Source organism: Sinocyclocheilus grahami, unplaced genomic scaffold (genome assembly GCF_001515645.1).
Source record: "Sinocyclocheilus grahami isolate Dianchi unplaced genomic scaffold, SAMN03320097.WGS_v1.1 scaffold310.1, whole genome shotgun sequence".
Classification (NCBI taxonomy): domain Eukaryota; kingdom Metazoa; phylum Chordata; class Actinopteri; order Cypriniformes; family Cyprinidae; genus Sinocyclocheilus; species Sinocyclocheilus grahami.
This window is the reverse complement of record NW_015505489.1, coordinates 780,391-791,747: the sequence shown is the minus strand read 5'-3', so window position 1 is coordinate 791,747 and position 11,357 is coordinate 780,391. Positions and strand designations below refer to the sequence as shown.

Below are 11,357 nucleotides of genomic sequence, written 5' to 3'. Positions count from 1 at the left end.
GGACCTTAAGGACTCTCATTTGCGTCAGAGAGGCTCAGCAGAGGGCAGAGCTCTTGCACAGCACACGATCGTTTCTCAACAGGCAACAAATAAAGGAACATCTTTGTAAAGCTATAATTATGAGAGTATTTCCTCAAAATAGTTTCCCAAAAAAAGTACTATATCTGAAACAAAAACAATCCAGCCTTTGCTGAATTGATCGTCATGTTTAATTCCCAATAAATTAACATTTAAACCGCCATTAACATTCAAACAGTATGTTATTGGTAGAACCCATTTTAAATGGCTTACTGAAAGTTTTCTCTGCATTCCAAGCTGATATAATAGAAAGTACGAAAACATAAAAATTGTACACACCAAGTGCGGTCATTTTTTGTTCACTCCATGTTGTGTTGGCTGTCGTGTCAATGACATGACATTTTTTGTCATATCTATTAATTTATTCAAAAACACATGCAAAAATGCACTTCATACATTTAATACACCATGTTTTTAACTGTTGCATGTTGAATTGAATGTGTTAAAATTTATTTTAGTTATTTTTTGCTGGCATGAAAAAAATAGGGCGATACAACTGTCTCACGAGGGAGAAAGAAATTCAAAAAAAGAATTAAGATCTTGAGAAATTTTTTTATCTTTATTATTATTTTAAAAAATCTGATTCACTGCTTATTAATATAGACTTATAATAAGTCCACCAAATTAAAGTAATGTGACGGGCCCAACATGAATGAATCTTCATTTAATAATAGATAAGTTGACAGTCAGGACAAGTTGTGTTGATATCTCTATGTAATTGTAGCAAAAACCAGTCTAAACGAGCCACGACAGACTGCTGATGTTAAAGGTCTCCATAATAAAGCATGTCAGACAGAAACAGACCAATGACAAATATACTGTATATAGTCATCTCAAACCAATTAAAAACCAATATTTTTCCAAGGACATGTTTATATCCTGCTTTTTTGTGAAATAAGGTTTCTACTCTTTCTTCTGAAACATTTTGAGGGTGGCGTGACCCTGATCAGTCTTTCTGCTGCTGTCTTTGGTAGATGTCTCTCCAGACGAGGGTTAATAGGATAACCATGTCTTAAATCACCAGCAACAGGGAAAGAAGAGACAGCATAGATAACTGCCTTCTCACTGAACACTCACTCTTCTGAAACCAGCTTCAGTGGTGGTTTTAAAACTGATCACACTGTTGGTCAGTTATATAAAATGTGTACACAGTATATACATGCATTATCAAATCTGCCTCATTGAACTGGTGTTCAAAAGTTTGGGACTGGTAAGAATTTTAATGTTTTGAAAGAAATCTTTTATGCTCTGTAAAGCTTCATTTATACGATAAAAACAGTACTAGCAGTGGCATTGTGAAATATTACTACAATTTAAAATAACTGTATATATACCTATATAACTACATTATATACATACATACATTCTATAATTTTATATATAAATGTGATATCTTAACACAAATGTTACACTGTCTTGAATAATAGGAAAGTAACTGCTTTGCCAGTGCAGTGTTTGATTTGGAAGTTGGCAAATGAAAGAGAGTTAGTTAATTCTTTCCAGAGAGCAATGAGTCTAAGACTTAATGAGCTGTACTGCTGGTGAAAATAACATTTTGTTCCCCAGCACTTTCCAAAAGAATACACACTCTCAAAGCTGATGTAGTCCAAACCATAGATTATTTATTTGATTTTTTCCAAATGCATGATTGTATTTATCTATGGCAGAAATCGAAGTTCCAGTGGCAGGGACAAGAAACAGAAAGGCAAGTGTTCCTCATTCACTACTAAGAGTTTCACTATTGTAAGGCTCTGTACATATTTGCATTGCACATTAGCAGTTAACACTATTGGTCATGACATTTTCAGAGATTGTCTAGTTCTAACTAGACTGTTGCATTCTCTGAAAAGTGAGTCATGCATTCCCTTGCAAAACTTGATGGCAACAATGCTAGGGATGTTGTTACCAGGGCGTTGCTATGCAATTGCTATAGATTTCTATATGGTTGCTAGAGTGTTTTGGGTTGTTGAAAGTGGTTGTTGCAAAACAAAACAAAACAAAAACACAGACATTTAATTATTTTATGCTCCAGAGAAGAAAAAAAAGACTGGTTTGGAACGACATGAGGGTGAGTAAAAGATGATTTTTTTTTAAGGTGAATTATTCCATTTAGGGTTTGTTTCCTTAGTATGACCAATATTAATTAGCCTTAGTAATCAACACCAAAAAACAAGTGATGCTTATTGAGTATTTAAAGGGGTCATAGGATGCTACATGCACTTTTACAAGTTGTTTGAACTGAAATGTGTGATGGCAGTGTGTGTACACAACCCCCCTATAATGATAAAAATCCACCCAGTGTTTTTTTTTAAATCTCATTAAAAGTTTTCCCCTTTCTCAAATCGAGCCGATCTCAGATGCCTGTCTGTGTGACGTCACACAGACAGGCCCCTCCCACGATAGTTTGACTGACAGTAGCATTTCAGCACAGCCTGGACTGGCGTCTTACCTTAGACCCGCCCTGAGTGAGCTGTCATCAGTCCGCCATTGTTTCACCGCTGGAGCAGTTACAGACAAGAATGACTCCTAAGCGATTGAGGTGTTCTGTTGTTGGATGTAATAATGAACATAGCAGTCATCATTTACTCCCGACATCTGAGCCACTGAACTGGCAGTGGATTACATTAGTTTCTGAAGGGAATGCGCCCCCGTTCTACATAAATGCATCTATGTTCGTGCGAATCATTCATGATCCAGCCTCATCTACAGAAGAAGTGAGTATAATGTTTTGTAATGAATCTTTGCAAATCGCCTTTCCTAATAATGTGCTAATTAGCAAGTTTCACGATGAATGCGGCTAAAGTAAACAGTCTCTCTGAGAGCAGCTCAGAAGAGAGGGGCGGGGGCAGCAGAGCTCATTAACATTTAAAGGAAAATGCTACAAAAACGGCTTGATCTGAAAAGAGATGTTTTTGACAGGGTAAAAAAAGGTGTTTTTTATACTACCATTGAGAAATTTTAACCAAGCTATGTTACATACTTTTCATTAAGACCCTAAAGAATCATATCAACTTGTGGAAAATGGGCATCCTATGACCCCTTTAATAAACTGTGAAAACAATAGAGCAGAAAGGTACCATGCCCTGGGTAATACTATCACATGGTTTTTAGAGGTAAGTCAACAAAAATGGTGTAATAAAAATATCACTTTTATCACTAAGAAATATGAAGACACACAGCTATAGTTTTACTGTGTGAGGCATGGATGATGGTTTTATCTATGCTCAAGGGGAAGAATGCTTTATGTCCTCGCTTGTCAACAGAAACATTTATAAAACAGGTTAGAAATGAGCTTACTTTCATCTGAAGAACTGCATTCTTGTTCTCTTTCCCTTTTGTGTTTCTGTCTCATTCTCGTTCTTTCTCTACATCTCTATTTACACTTAGTTTAATCACCCCCATGGTTATGATTAATTAAAATAATTTTTCTATTAAATTGGATGCAGGCCAGAGGTAACACATGACAGAGACTTCTGCTACTCTCACAGTTTTCTGAGATACCCTCTTACATGGTCCAGCAATAATGGCTTGATCCACTCATCTCTTGCCTAATGATGAGGGAGCTTGTAGTTTTATATTTCATCCTTTTAATTTTACCCTGACCTTGTAAGACAACTGCGATCGAGTTGCACTTATTTATAAATTGCAAAACCATGGACTTGAAAGGAGATGAAATTTTCATGGTCTTTGGGAAATTCAACTGATAAAAATTTTATATAACGGACAGGATTTAATTATTATGGTAAGGAATTCATTTTTTGAAGTAGCACAGTACTGTGCAGTCATACCGATGAAACAATGAAGCAAATGTTCTTAAGGAGATTATTCTTTCACTTATTTGTTAAGTGCAGAGATGAAAAGAACAATTTTAAAGGGGGATTCTTTTCTATACCCACTATATGTTTTATCCATCTTTCCTTACAATGCACTAAAATTTACTGAAATTTTTAAATATTATATCAGCTCATCAAGGATATAAAATATCTGTGCATTCAGCATTTATGCTAAACAAGCCTTATGTTTCAAATCTGTTTGGTGAACTCTCTTCCTAAGTTTAAAAGAATCAGTCAAAGTACTTTGAAGTGAAATTGGAAGCAGAACACAGGCGGGAGTCTCTGGCCCACATTAGGCAAATGTAAATGAGACCCGTGGGAATATAAACTGGATGAAAGGGAGATTTAATGTTTCGCTAATATCATTTATTTTTCTCCCTCGGCATGCTCCTAATCTCCAAATGTGTGATCAGTATGAGGCTTATAGGAAGTGACAAGATCAGCTCACGAACAGATGAACTCTGTTCCTCTAAACTCTTCTTCAGCCTCTTTTCATTTGATTTCAGGAACTGATATCTGCTGAATGACTTTAATGGATTATTTTAAAGTTTGCAGCTGTGTTCGAACATAGAAAAACCATTTCAAAAGTGCAAACTCACAAAATGTGATTTGAGCATTGATTTATGAAAAATAAATAAGCTGTCAGATACGTGTGATTCTTCATATGATTGAGGTTTTCGACTAGTCTTGAAATACTTCATACATCGTAGATGAGCACATTTATTCCAGAGAAAATTCCAAATTCAGCAAGTAATAAGTACAACAATCAATGTTCCAAAGATGCAGTCATATATTTCCAAAAATAATGACTTTTTAATTATGCATGAACTAGTGGGTGTGAGTGATGACAACTTAGTAGAAACACTGAAATTCAGTTTATTTAACAAAAAGGCCACATACACGCTACAAAGTTTTGGGAGTAATGACCACATATAAAAATGGCTGAATTGTATAAATCAGTAGTTGTCAACCAGAGGACTGGGCTAGACACAAAGGGGTCTCAGCAAACTTCCAAAGGGGGCCTCAAGATGACTTAAAAAAGTATATATATATATATATATATTGAAAAATTTAAAGGGGTCTGAATACTTTCCGTACCCACTGTATATATAAAAACTCTTCTTCAATTTTTTTGAAACAGAAGAAGCAGCAGGGTTCCCACTAACTAGATAAACCTAGATATATAAGGTAGCCTGATTTTTTTTCAGAGAACTGGAAAAGTCATGTAAATGAATAAAATTAATAATTGCGTGGGCATTTTAAATTAATATGCTCCAGTTATGCCAAGCTCTGAAATTAAGAGGAAAAAAATATCAAGTCGAAATGAGATTGTAAACCAGGTAGAAGATCGGGTATTGAAATCAGGTATTAAAACATATATATCATTTTTTAAATCTTTATTCTTATCCAGGAAATCACTAATATTGTTGCTGACAGGGGAGCTTGGAGTCAAAACAAGTTTAGGACAACCGTTTAACTGCAGTGTATGTGTCCTATAAGACAAAGTCGACAGCCTACACTGTAAAAAGTAATCACTGAATCTACTTAAGAAAAGCGAGTAAACATAGCTGATTTTTAAAAATTTGTTGAATTTACTTAATTACACTGTGTTATGTGAACTTTCAGGTGGATGCAATAGTTAAACTAAACAACTTTAGTAAACAGTACTTAAGAGCATCTAGTTCGTTGGATTAAATCCCACTATGTGCCCTAATAACTCTAGACCAGTAGGTGGCGGAAGTGCACCAATAGGTGGCGGAAGGTTGGTTTAAACAAAAACCAGAAGAAGACAACGAACTGAACTTCAGAGTCAGATCGTGTTTGAAATGTGGCCACAAGATTAAGTACGTTTTTGGTGATCTACTTATAAACTATATTGTCACAGTGTGTGCTATCGTTTTTGAGGAAAAGAAAAGACAGATTTTATTAGTTTTTACTGACGAGCATTACCGTAACCGTCAGTTAGCGTACTAGCCCTGAGCTGAGGACTCTAGAGCCATACCTAACTCACTGCATTTAATGCCATGTCTACTTCAATAATTTTGGAAGGTACAATTGTATTGGATGATTTGGAAAATCCTCCCAAAGATATGCCTGCTCTTTGGACTTGGATTTATGCTATGAAATTATAGTATCCTCCAGTACTGAAGGACACCTTTGATTTCAGTCAATGGCTGAACCTTGAATGCAATCTCTGAAAAATCTTCTGATGTAGAAAGATGTCATTGTGGCGTGATGGAACATTTTTCAGTGTAATTGTTCATGATTGATCATTATTGATTTAGAAAATGGTAAATCTAGATTTACAAGGTGTCATAAAAGGGATGTTGATGTTTGTTTTTTTTCTATTTATTTCCTGAGTGCAGTATGTGCAATTTTTCTTACAGTGTTAAATTGTTGATTTGATAGCATGCCTAAAAAATAATGACTTGAAGTAACATTGTTTTAAACAAATAAATGCCCTATTGTTGTGCTAACACAACAATAGGGCATCTGTTTTCTGTCTTTATATGAACAACTTTAAGTTTTGAGTACAGCTTACTTGAGAAATTTAAGGCAATCTGTTTCCACACATTTGTCTAGTAATGTGAACAAAGCAGACTTGTTAATTGAACTGTTTTGTTTGAGTTCTGTGCACTAAGCTTAACTTACATCTCTAAGTTGGCCGAACTTGTCAAATTGAGTTAGCAACACTCAAGTTTTCTGGAAACCTATACATATACACAAGTTACCTATACAAAGTTACAGTAAGTTTTATTAACTCAAAAATGCTAAACTAATTTGCTTGAGAAATTTGAGGCAATCAGTTTCCACAGGTTTTCCAAGTAAGTTTAACTAATTACTTTTTACAGTGTAGAATCATGTATGACAACTCTACATATGACACCACAGATTCTGACAATTTCGTGCATAACTGAAGCCCTGTAGGAGCCCAGCAGGAGTTAAGGAGTTTCACTCCGCACCACAGTTCCATAGTCCTCAGCATCTATTCTAGTATAGTAGCCTTCATTAAAGATTTAGCTTGTTTTTGGCGTTTCAAGGACACTGCACAAGAAAAATAGTTTGGAAGCTTCATTAGCTTAGCTTCATATCTAACTTACAGCTGCAGTTACCCTTCCTGAATGCACCAGAGGAAGACTTGACATACAAAGCTTAATTTCTTCCATGTAAATTCTGGTTTTGTCCAATGCAGCTGTGACCACAAAACAAATAAGCGACAGATTTTGTTGATGGTTTGGTGTCTAATTGTGCGACAGCCACCCACTATATGAAATATCATTAGACCAAAATTCCACTCCTCATAACTGTACATTAAATATTAAATATCTTCTAATTGGCTGTAACTGTGTGCCGTCGACAGCACATTAGCATTTAGCATAGAAAGACAAATTGCTTGTTGTTGAAATTTTATTGTATCGCGTCTGGTTAGGACATAGTGTAAGTCTCTTCACAGTGATGGGCCTCTGCATGAGTCCTGCTTTGCAAATGACCATCTGGAGTGTCTTCTCTCAGACTCTATGAGCATCACTTAATCACAGTTCAAGGATTGTCAACCCTGATTAGGGAAATCGACTCAAAAATACATGCAAAATACACTACCTCTTCTCATTTTAGCTGTCTTGCATAGTTCGCATGACTTTCTAAACATCACAACAAAACAGACTTAATGAACAAAATGACAAAAATGAATCAGGATGATTCAATGCAAAGCAAAACATTTCCATAAACATTTTGTGTCTTCTGAGAATTCAGTAATTTAATTTTTTTTACAATATAAGAGAATCTTTTCATGTGAGAGTTAAAGATCTCTGTTAAGTCGTAGTTTCTTCTCTTGTATATACTGGAGGAAGGCCTTGGCTCTTTGCTCAACGTGCCGGATGATGGATTTGAGTTCGGACGCCTCTCCTCTGCTCACCCAGAATTCCCGATCCACAGACAGGGAGCGAAGGAGCATCCTCTCCAGACATCCTGATTGCAGCACTGAAACGGCCCGTTCTGGAAACCTACCAATCAACGAATACACTGTTACACTAACTGTTGATAAGTCTTATTTCCTTGAAAACAGAATCCTTATTCTGACATTTGTATTTGTAATCATAACTTGTCTGCTTCTAATTCAGTTGGCACTTGTATCCAAATGGACTTGGGTCAGCAAGTATGTTATTCAAAGGCAAAGTGTTAAGAAGTCCCAGTTCAAACTTACAATAGTTAACAGTCCACATTTTTAACCAATAGGCCAGTATAAGATAGTATAAATAGTCTAGATAAATCTTCACAAATATTAATACTTACTCATCAATACCTTCAAGCAGTCTGAAGTTGAGGTTGTCTTGTGGTTGATGAGGTCTTCCTGCATTGTCAATAAAAACCAGTCTGGAAGGTTCTGTCTTCCGAACCTATAAATTGAGGTTAATATACAGATTATTTTGAGTAGATTCATGCTTATTTATATTATGTACAGTGGCCCTAAAGCATTTGGAAACTTTTAGACATTTAAAGGGTTAGTTCACCCAAAAATACAAATTCTGTCAAAAGTTACTGTAGCCTAACCCATAGGACTTTTGTTTTGTTTTTGAAACTAATTAATGAAGATATTTTTTTAAATGAAGCCTGAGGCATTTCTGTCCCTCTATTATAAGTCCACACAACCAAAACTTTGATGGCTCAAAAAGTCCCTAAAGAACATTGTAAAAGTAATCCACGTGAATCCATGTAAAAGTAATCCATATGAATCCATATAACCCTTCTAAAGAGACAATCTGATTTAATTTATTTCCATATACGCATTGATCAATGCACATACATAGTGCTCATCATGCAGTATGTGGTAAACGGAAGCTCAGCTACTTGCCTGACACATGAGAACAAACCTCATTGGTTCTTTGGGTCAAGCAAGCACATTTGAGCTTCTGCTTACTATATGCGATGAGTGTTAATCAATATGTATGTGATTAAAATCCTAAATTAAATCTGTCCATCATATAAATTTACAATGTCTTTATGAACTTTTTGAAGCGTCAAAGTTCTGGTTCCGTGGATGTTCAATAGAGGGACAATAATCTCTCATGATTCATTAAAAATATATATTTGTGTTTTGAAGATGAACAAAAGCCTTATGGATTTGGAACAAAATGAGGATATGACAGAAGTTTCATTTCTGGGTGAACTAACCCTTTAAGTCACACTTCAACAATTTTAGAATTGCATTTCATTAGATACAAAATGACCTGATACCGAATGGTAGACCACTTTTCAGATTTTGTTGAATTATATTTCACATAATTGTGCCAAAAGTATAGTAAATGTGTACTAAAATCAGAAGTCATGACTATAGTAAAACTGAAACATCTCGCTTGCCATCGAAAAATCAGATTGGAATGCAATATAAATATATATAAAACAAAAAATTCTCAGTGTGCATGCATGTTTAATATCAGGGTTAGGGTTAACAAAAGAGACCGCTTGTATGGATTATACTGACTGCAGTGGGCTCTGTAAGTTTTTCTAAGCAACAGGGAGATATTTCTAAAATTGTGGAATGATTTTGTGAGCAAGCAATATTAAAACAAATGACTTTTGCAGACTGGGTCCAAAAACCTAAACCACAGCTACACTGGAGCTCTATTTCACCAGCTCTCTTAACACTATCAGATAATGACTACAGAACCAATCTAAAGGCTCCCATGGAAACTGATTGGCTTGACTTGTTTTAGCTGCCTCACTTTATTTAGCTGGGTTTCTAACTCACAGTTTGACAGTGAGCTCAAACTTCACGTAGATCTCGAGAGCTGTTGGAAAGTTATTGCTTTTGATACTGGAAAGCCATATTAAGGGGGAAAAAATTCTCTACACTCTCCTGGTAGAAAATGAATACTTTCCAGCTATGTGACCTTGTCACGAGGGCAGTCAGTACAACTTGATGAAAAAGGCAATTGCTTCATGTTTCACTGATGCCATAGTGTCATTATTTATGCATGTTTACTCTCTTCAAAGTCAAATGGTGTACTGGTCATTTTAAGGATACTTGCGAAAGCTCAAGAATAAAAAAATATTGATAAATTAATTAAAAAATATATATGTTATAATTTAAATGACGCTAATACCTAAATAAATAAAAACATCTACATAATAGAGCTAAGAGCACTGCAAGGTCAGATTTAAACATTTTAAATAAAAAAGGGTTTCTCCCATATCATATTTATCATTCTGGGAGCAGGTTTCATCTGCTCAAAATTTTGTTATTCACTGTATTCCACTGTATATTGCTGTAATGGATATTCAAGCAACCATGTAAAAATACTAAGAATTACGCTGGATCTTGTGCCATTGATGTTTTTTTTTTTAACCATTTCAGTTATATAAAATATGGGACCCTTTTCTCTACAACTGGGAGGTACTGTGAGATGGTCTATAAGGGTTGGACTAGAATGAGGATGTTCTGTATTGATATGTTATTATCAGAAGATCTGACAAATATCACCAATATTTCCTTTACCAGGATGTGCACCAGATTTAAGTCCTTTGGGTTTCCACATTTGACATGCAGCAGGTTTTCTACACAGAGTTCTGATGGGTCTGGTCTGAAACCACAGCAAGACCGGTCTAGTCTGTCATTCACCTGGAGAAAACAACAAATGAATCACAAGTTTAACAAATAAAAAAAATGAAAAACTGAATTCATATAGGTCCATAGACATTCACAAATAGGCTTTCAAATTTTTTTAAACCACTTACAGTATAAACTTGGGTAAAGTCATGTTTCACATTATTTTGAACGGGGGTTAGTTTGAACAGCTTGTCTTTTCACATTTCATGATTTAAGTTCAGGTCTAGTCATGTTTTTTATGGCAGGTCTTCTACCTTGGTTTCAGTTATGTAGTTCCTGTTTCAAGTCATGTGACCTCCTATTCCTGCTTGTTGCTCATGTCATGTTTTCATTGGTTCATTGTCTTGCTGTCTCATTATTAATTTTGCTCACTCATTGGTTCATGTTCATATTGTTTAGCAGTTCCATTTTGTCATTGGTTGTTTAAATCATGTGATTACCATAGAGTCTTGTTTATAAGCCCTCATGTTTGTTACTTTGTCATGTATTGAAGTATATTTAGATGTTCCATGTCATTGTTTATTTTCTAGTCAAGCCCATAGTCCATGCTGATGTTGTGTTTCATGTGTAGAATTAAGTTTATGTTTTTGGATCTTCACCTTTGTAAATAAACTGCAATTGGGTTCTCTATGCCAGCAATATTACATAGTGGTTATATATTTACATATCATACAAAACATGGCTAATCATTGTTATCAACCGCATAAATATGTAAATAAGAATATGAATGCAGTGTACAGTGTAAAATATTGCACAACCTGAGTACTCCGGGTTACTTGCTAACCTTACTGTATGAACAGTTTTCAAACTCATTTTTCCTTTATCAAGGCAAGCAAATA

General features: G+C 35.2%; 1 long non-coding RNA gene across 1 annotated transcript; it reads right to left on the bottom strand.

Annotated features, from left to right (window-relative positions):
* Positions 1-7,706: 7,706 nt before the first annotated feature.
* LOC107601662 (uncharacterized) lies at positions 7,707-10,803 on the bottom strand. The gene is made up of 4 exons (XR_001610962.1): positions 10,647-10,803; positions 10,408-10,530; positions 8,205-8,308; positions 7,707-7,915 (listed from the first exon to the last, which is right to left on the bottom strand). It is a non-coding gene; the product is annotated as an uncharacterized lncRNA (long non-coding RNA).
* Positions 10,804-11,357: the final 554 nt, after the last annotated feature.